Source organism: Symphalangus syndactylus, chromosome X, assembly GCF_028878055.3.
Source record: "Symphalangus syndactylus isolate Jambi chromosome X, NHGRI_mSymSyn1-v2.1_pri, whole genome shotgun sequence".
Taxonomy (NCBI): Eukaryota; Metazoa; Chordata; class Mammalia; order Primates; family Hylobatidae; genus Symphalangus; species Symphalangus syndactylus.
The window spans coordinates 150,591,887-150,600,016 of record NC_072447.2 but is presented as its reverse complement, the minus strand read 5'-3'; the positions used below and the strand labels follow the sequence as shown (position 1 = coordinate 150,600,016).

General features: G+C 39.4%; 1 pseudogene; it reads right to left on the bottom strand.

Moving 5' to 3' along the window:
* Window positions 1–5,214: 5,214 nt before the first annotated feature.
* Window positions 5,215–7,534, bottom strand: LOC129475433 (ferritin heavy chain-like; annotated as a pseudogene).
* Window positions 7,535–8,130: the final 596 nt, after the last annotated feature.

Below are 8,130 nucleotides of genomic sequence, written 5' to 3'. Positions count from 1 at the left end.
ATTCACAATAGCAATATTCACTTGGGAGCAACCCAAATGTCCATCAACAGACAAATTAATAAATAAAATGTGATACATATACACAATGGACTACTATTCAGCCATAGAAAATAATGAGATTCTGTTATTTGCAATGACATGGATGCAACCAGAGGTCATTGTGTTAAGTTAAATAAGCCAAGCACAGAAAGACAAACTTTGCATATTCTCACTTATTTCTTGCAAATTGAAAGCAATTGAACTCACAGAGATGAAGAGTAGGAGGCTGGTTATCAGAAGATGGGAATGGCAGTGGGGTCCTGAGGAGGAGGTGGGGATAGTTAATGGGTACAGAAAAATAGAAAGAATAAGACCTGCTATTTGATAGCAGAACAGGGCGACTATAGTCAAAAATAACTTAATTGTAGACTTTAAAATAATTTAAAATGTGTAATTGGATTGTTCGTAACACAAAGAATAAATGCTTGAGGGGGTGGAAACCCCATTCTCTATGATGTGATTATTTCACATCATATGCCTGTATCAAAACGTTTCATGTATTCCATCAATACATACACCCACTATGTACCCACAAAAATTAAAAATTAAAAAATAATACAAAACAATTGAACTCATGGAGATAGACAGTAGAATGATGGTTACCAGAGGCGGGAAGGATAGTTAGGGGGGTCATGGAGGGAAGGAGGCTGGTTAATGGGTACAAAAACATAGAAAGAATAAATAAGATCTAGTATTTGACAGCACAGGAGGGTAACTATAGTCAATAGTAACTTAATTGTACATTTTACAACAACTAAAAGAGTATAATTAGATGGTCTGTAAAATGAATGATAAATGCTTGAGGTGATGGATACTTCACCCTGATGATTACACACTGTATGCTTATATCAAAATATTAAATATACCCCATGAATATATACACCTACTATATACTCACAAAAATTAAAAATTAAAAAAAAAACTGGGTATAGAAGGAACATACCTCAACATAATAGATGGCACATATGACAAACCCACAGTTAACATTTTACTGAATGGGAAAAAATTGAAGGCCTTTCCCCTAAGATCTGGAAGATAATGATGCCCACTTTCATCACTTTTATTCATCATAGTATTGGAAGTCCTAGCCATAGCAATTCGGCAAGAGAAAGAAATAAGGGGCATACAAATTGGAAAGGAAAAATCTAAATTATTCTTGTTTGCAGATGAAACGATTTGTAAAAACTTAAAGACTCCAACAAAAACTGTAAGAACTGATAAATGAATTTAGCAAAGTTGTAGAATATAAAATTGACATACAAGATCAGTAGCATTTATATACACCAACAGCAAACAAGCTGAAAAAGAAATCAAGAAAACAATCCCATTTACAATAGCCAAAAAGAATATAAAATGCCTAGGAATCAATTTAAAGAAGTGAAAGATGTTTGCAAGGAAACTATAAAACTCTGATTAAAGAAATTGATGAGGGCAGACAAAAAAATAGAAATACATTCCATGCTCACGGGTTGGGAGGCCGAGGTTGGTGGATCACTTGAGGTCAGGAGTTTGAGACCAGCCTAGCCAACATGGGGAAATCCTATCTCTACTAAAAATACAAAAACTAGCCGGGCATGGTGGCACGTGCCTATAGTCCCAGCTACTCGGGAGGCTGAGGCAGGAGAATCGCTGGAACCTGGGAGGTGGAGATGCAGTGAGCCGAGATTGTGCCGCTGCCCTCCAGCCTTGGAGACAGAGTGAGACTCCACCTCAAAAAAAAAAAAAAAAAAAAAAAAGAAAAGAAAAAGAAAAAAGAAAAATGGGAGTTCCCTGCTCAAGCTCTTTTGCCTGCTGCCATGTAAGATGCAGCTTTACTTCTCCTTTTCCTTCCACCACGATTGTGCGGTCTCCCCAGCCATGTGGAACTGTGAGTCCATTAAACCTCTTCCCTTTATAAATTACCCAGCCTCGGGTATGTCTTTATTAGCAGTGTGAGAACAGACTAATACAGTAAATTGGTACTGGGAAGTGGGGTGCTGCTGTAAAGATACCTGAAAATGTGGAACTGACTTTGGAACTGGGTAACAGGCAGAGCTTGGAACAGTTTGGAGGGGCCGAAAGAGGACAGGAAGATGTGGGAAAGTTTGGAACTTCCTAGAGACTTGTTGAATGACTTTGACCAAAATGCTGATAGTGATATGGACAATGAAATCCAGGTTGAGGTGGTCTCAGATGGAGATGAGGAACTTGTTGGGAACTGCAAAAAAGGTGACACTTGTTGTGTTTTAGCAAACAGACTGGCGGCATGGCATTTTGCCACTACCCTAGAGATTTGTGGAACTTCGAACTTGAGAGAGATGATTTAGGGCATCTGGTAGAAAAAATTACTAAGCAGCAAAGCATTCAAGAGGTGACAGAGCATAAAAGTTTGGAAAATTTGCAGCCTGACAATGTGATAGAAAAGAATAACCCATTTTCTAAAGAGAAATTCAAGCCAGCTGCAGAAATTTGCATAAGTAACGAGGAGCCAGATGTTAATCACCAAGACAATGGGGAAAATGTCTCCAGGGCATGTCAGAGACCTTCATGGCAGCTCCTCCCATTAAAGGCCTGAAGGCCTAGGAGGAAAAATATGATTTTGTGGGCTGGATCCAGGGCCTGCCTGCTATATGCAGCCTTGGGACTTGGTGCCCTGTGTCTCAGCAGCTCCAGCCATGGCTAAATGGGGCCAAGGTATAGCTCGGGCTGTTGCTTCAGAAGGTGCAAACTCCAAGCCTTGGCATCAAACACCTGCATTCGAATTCCGATTATATCACTTACAAGCTCTGTCAACTCAGAAAGATATTTGACCTCTTTGTGCATATTTCCTCACCTACAAAATGGAAATAGTAATACATATTTCAAATAATTGTCATAAGGATAAGAGAAACACTACATGTAAAGCATTTAGCACAAACTTAGGCAAAGAACAGGTACTCAATAAGTACCTATTATTACTGTGATTCCCTCAGAGAAGCACCCCTTTTGACTCCAGGCTAATAGAATCATTGTCAGGTTAAAGCTAGCCTTGAATGACCTATGTGTGGACAATCAGGGAAATAACCAGTTTATATCCTAGCTTAATAAAGCCCTCCAGAAAGTGTCCACATGCACACATACACACCACACACACACACAAACATACATGCACATGCACACCTCAAGCAAAATGAATGGGATAGCATTTCACATATAATTCTGATTCAGTTGCATATACACGGAAAGAAACTATTTTTCATAAGCAATTTATTAATTTAGAAAAAATGCGATTCATTGAGGCCGGGCACGGTGGCTCACGCTTGTAATCCCAGCACTTTGGGAGGCCGAGGTGGGCGGATCACGAGGTCAGGAGATCGAGACCACGGTGAAACCCCGTCTCTACTAAAAATATAAAAAAAATTAGCCGGGCGTGGTGGCGGGTGCCTGTAGTCCCAGCTACTCGGAGAGGCTGAGGCAGGAGAATGGCGTGAACCTGGGAGGTGGAGCTTGCAATGAGCCGAGATTGCGCCACTGCACTCCAGCCTGGGCGACAGAGCGAGACTCTGTCTCAAAAAAAAAAAAAAAAGAAAGAAAAAATGCGATTCACAAACTCAGTTGAAGGAATTTGGCTGAAATGTCACTGCCAATAATGAATGTCATCTTTCAAGACAGAGCCATCTATAGAATAACTTCTACAAAAGAGATAAAATGTAAATTTCCATTTTAGGCTGTATGGAAGGAATATTTCATTTAGCTTTACAAGGGGATGGCATTATCTCCATGCTTTGTGAATCTCAGTGTCCTCCTTAGCCAATTATATCAAACTTTTTCGCACTTTTCATTCATGATTGTGCTTGACAACATCGTTTGACCCTCAGCATCCTCAGTACCCTCTTCCATGTACCTTCCTATTTCACAGAGGTAAAAAAAAAACTAAAAACTCTATTTCCCAGCCTCTCTTGCAACTAAAATTCTAGATGTGAATTCCATTTGTCCAACGAGATGCACTTGCACAAGATTTGAAATGTGGGAGGGAGGAAAATGCCATCTTCCTACTGCTTTGGCCACTGTTGGTCAAGTTTACTAGTCAGCTTTGAGCTCTGTGGGGGAGTAGTGGAAGTAACAGCAGTGATGGCAGAAGTTCTTGAGTGGTAGCTTCTTAGCCTCTAGGTGACAGTTCTGGTGGTGTGTTTCCCAACCTCCAATCTTCTAACCTTTCCAAGGATTTTATAAGCACTGAACCCTAACTCATACAATTCCCTTGGTGCTTTAAAAAACCTTTCCACCAAAACAATTTCATAGCAGTGAATCATAAACTCTACCTCCACAGAGTTTGGGAATATAGTCCTAAGTGAGCCCTTGAGTGCATCAAATGTCTAAAGCTCATATTTTATTTCAGAAACTAATGCAAAATTAGAATTGTCCCATAATTCATCTGTTTTCATACAAAAATGTTTTAACTTATTTGCCTTCAAATAAAACATATGCTAGAGGAAGGCATGCTATGCCTATTATGTATCACAGATCAGTGGTTCTCGAACCAGGATTTGCATCAGAACATGTGCAGAGCATCAATAGCTAGTTTCCCAAGATCCATGCCAGACCTTTGGAATGAGAATCTCTGAAGATTCATGGTGGATTACAGATAGTAAATTTTTAAAAACTCCCCAGTTGATTCTGTTGTGCAGCCAGGTTTGAAAAAAATTTGTTTGGATTATTAGGAAAATATGTACCTGGATTATATTCCCTCAGTTTTCCCAAAAAGATATTTTCAGTGAGTGAGTTGTGATTTGATGTTTTGACTGCATTTTTATAGAGGGTAAATAGTGAAAATATTCAATCAAAGGTCTCTGTGTCTTTTGTAAAAATATAATTAAAAAACCATTGTCCTAAAGATAGCAACAATAGACACTAGGAACTACTAGAAGAGGCAGGGAGGGAGGGAGGGACGGAGGAGGGAGGGGATAGGTTGAAAAACTATTAGGTATTATGCTCAGTACTTGGGTGATGGGATCATTCATATACTCCAAATCTCGGCATCACACAATATACCCAGTTAACAAACTTGCATATGTACCCCCTGAATCTAAAATAAAAATTAAAAAATAAAAACCCCCATAAAAATTAAAACAAATAAAAACTTCCCTCCACAATTTCAGCTTCTTATTCAAGGAAAACAACAATCTTCTATTGAAATTTACTTTTTTTTTGGGGGGGGGGTACCAGATTTCTTTATTTGAAGGAATGGTACAAACCAAAGAACTTAAGTGGATGTTTTGGTACAACTTATAGAAAAGGTAAAGGAAACCCCAACATGCATGCACTGCCTTGGTGACCAGGGAAGTCACCCCACAGCTGTGGGGAAATTAGCCTGAGGCTTAGCTTTCATTATCACTGTCTCCCAGGGTGTGCTTGTCAAAGAGATACTCTGCCAAGCCAAATTCGGGTGCTCCCATCTTGCGCAAGTTGGTCACGTGGTCACCCAATTCTTTGATGGCTTTCACCTGCTCATTCAGGTAATGTGTCTCAATGAAGCCACACAAATGGGGGTCATTTTTGTCAGTGGCCAGTTAGTGCAGTTCCAGTAGTGACTGATTCACATTTTTTTTCCAAATGTAATGCACACTCCATCGCATTCAGCCCGCTCTCCCAGTCATCACAGTCTGGTTTCTTGATATCCTGAAGGAAGATTCGGCCACCTCCTTGGTTCTGCAGCTTCATCAGTTTCTCAGCATGTTCCCTCTCCTCATGAGATTGGTGAAGAAAGTATTTGGCAAAGTTCTTCAAAGCCACATCATCGCGGTCAAAGTAGTAAGACATGGACAGGTAAACGTAGGAGGCATAGAGCTCCAGGTTGATCTGGTGGTTGACAGCGGCCTCTGAGTCCTGGTGGTAGTTCTGGCGCACCTGCGAGGTGGACGCGGTCGTCTTAAGAGAGGCGGCGGCGGCGGTGGCTGCGCGGCGCTGGAGCGGCGGCGGGGGCCTTGGGGCAGCCGGAGGGCGCGGTGAAGAGGTGACGGAGGGCTGGCTATGGGCGGCCGGCCGGGGTGGGGGAGAAGCGCCGAGGTCCGTCCAAGCACTGTTGAAGCAGGAAACCCCGACGACTCTCCGCGAAGAACGTCTCTGAAATTTACTTTTAAGCAGAGCTTAAATTTATCTTTTATTTGTGCAATTTGAATTTAATTCTTTTTATTTCTAAAAAGTAATTTCCTCCAAAACTTGAGAGGCATAATTCTTTGGAATATCATTTTTCTATTTCATATATGTAAAATAAATCAGTGAAATAAATTATAAGCAAAATTGTTCTTTAAAAATTGTCCAATATGTCAGTGTCACATATGTGATGCCGTATGATAAATTTCTTTGTAGCATTCCTTACTTTGGAAGAAATATATAGAGCCAACATATTTTCCTTTTCCCCTTGGATACCAGAAAGCTCAGAGGTAAACTTTTTGCTATATTCTGTAGAGAAATCATTCCATATTCCAGGTCCTGTTATCTCATTCCTTCTAAAGAGTTATCTCATTCCTTCTAAACAATTTGTCTTTTTTAGTTTATACATTTGTTTTTATTGTTTCATTTCAGTCTATTAATATTGTAAACATCTTTGAATGTGGAAGGGATATAACTTATAAGTTAACCAGCTGGCTCTCTTTGGCTGTTGTCTATTCAAGATGAATGACAGAACTGATTATACTGCACAATTATATTTAGCACCTGAAGGTCTCAAAAGATAGTGCCAACACACACTCCCTTTATATCATTATTTATTCAGACTACATTCTCATTTTTAAAAATCCAGACAACAGAAAAACATATAAAACACAAAACATAAGTTCCCTTGTACTACAATACTACTCCTTTCCCCACAACATAAATAAATCGCTTTAAGCAAATTTGTATATGATCTCCCATATCTTATTTTCTGAACAAATAATAGCAAATGTATACTCCAAAATAGTATTCTGCTTTACATATAGCTCTGCAACTTGCTCTGTTTCTCCTGCAGTTCAGCTTGGATATCTTTCCATGTCAATATATGTGAATGTATGTCATTATTTTCAACAGTTACATACAATCTCAATATATAAATGTGTCATTATTTATTTCACCAGTTCTCTACTGAACATAAGCTCTTTTAAGGAACAACATGGCACAACATGGTATTTCCATGGGGAATGCAGTAAAGAGAAGTTAAAAGTTTATTTCTAAAGACATGACCATCTTACTATTTAGTCTGTCACTTTCAGTCACATTACTAACTGCATGTAGCTCATGGTCCCTCAATAATTAATTTTTAATACTAATAAAATTGGGAGAGCAAAAATGGTAACAACTCAGTAAATGACACTTTAAGCCAACTACATGCTGCCAACACATTTTAAATGAGTATTTTATTTTCCCTTAGTTTACACTTCAAAAAAAATCCATTCCGCCCAAATAGCCAGATCAAGTTGCTCAACAGGGATTTTATTTTACAATCAAGTCATCATGTAAGTTTCTAAGACACTACCTGCCCAATGAATCGAAAGAGCATTATGCGGCTTGGCTCTTACTGTGATCACCTAGCTGCTCACGTTGCAATTTATAGAAACCTAGTCCTGATCCAAACCAAGAACTCTTGGGGTGGCAGGGGTTGAAGGTGGGAACAAGAGGCAAGGTGACACTCACAGAAGACTAGAAGCTTCCTGCAATTACAAGCTTGGCTCATGTTGCCCTAAAAATACGAACTCTTTTCACAAATATTTATAAAGAGAAAATTTTATATTGCAGGCATCTCCACTGACCAATAAGCTGTTTCTGTTCGGGGAGTAAAAAATGAAATACAGGCAAACAACTGACTTTGTTTGGGGGGGAATTGTTTTATGTGACCACAAACATCTTGCTGGCTACAGTTTTAACTTGGTGTGTGTGTTTGGGGAAAAATGTTGGGGAAGAGGATGGCATAAGTGCTACATTCACACCCAGGTCTTCTGACTCCACATCCACTAGTTCCTACATCAATCCATTTAACAAATAAGCACTGCCAGAGCACTTCATTAAACTCACTTTCAAAGCACATATTAAAGAGAAATGGCTTAAACTACTACCAGTTCTGATGTGATTAAGGCATTGATCTAGTGCCACTTTCTT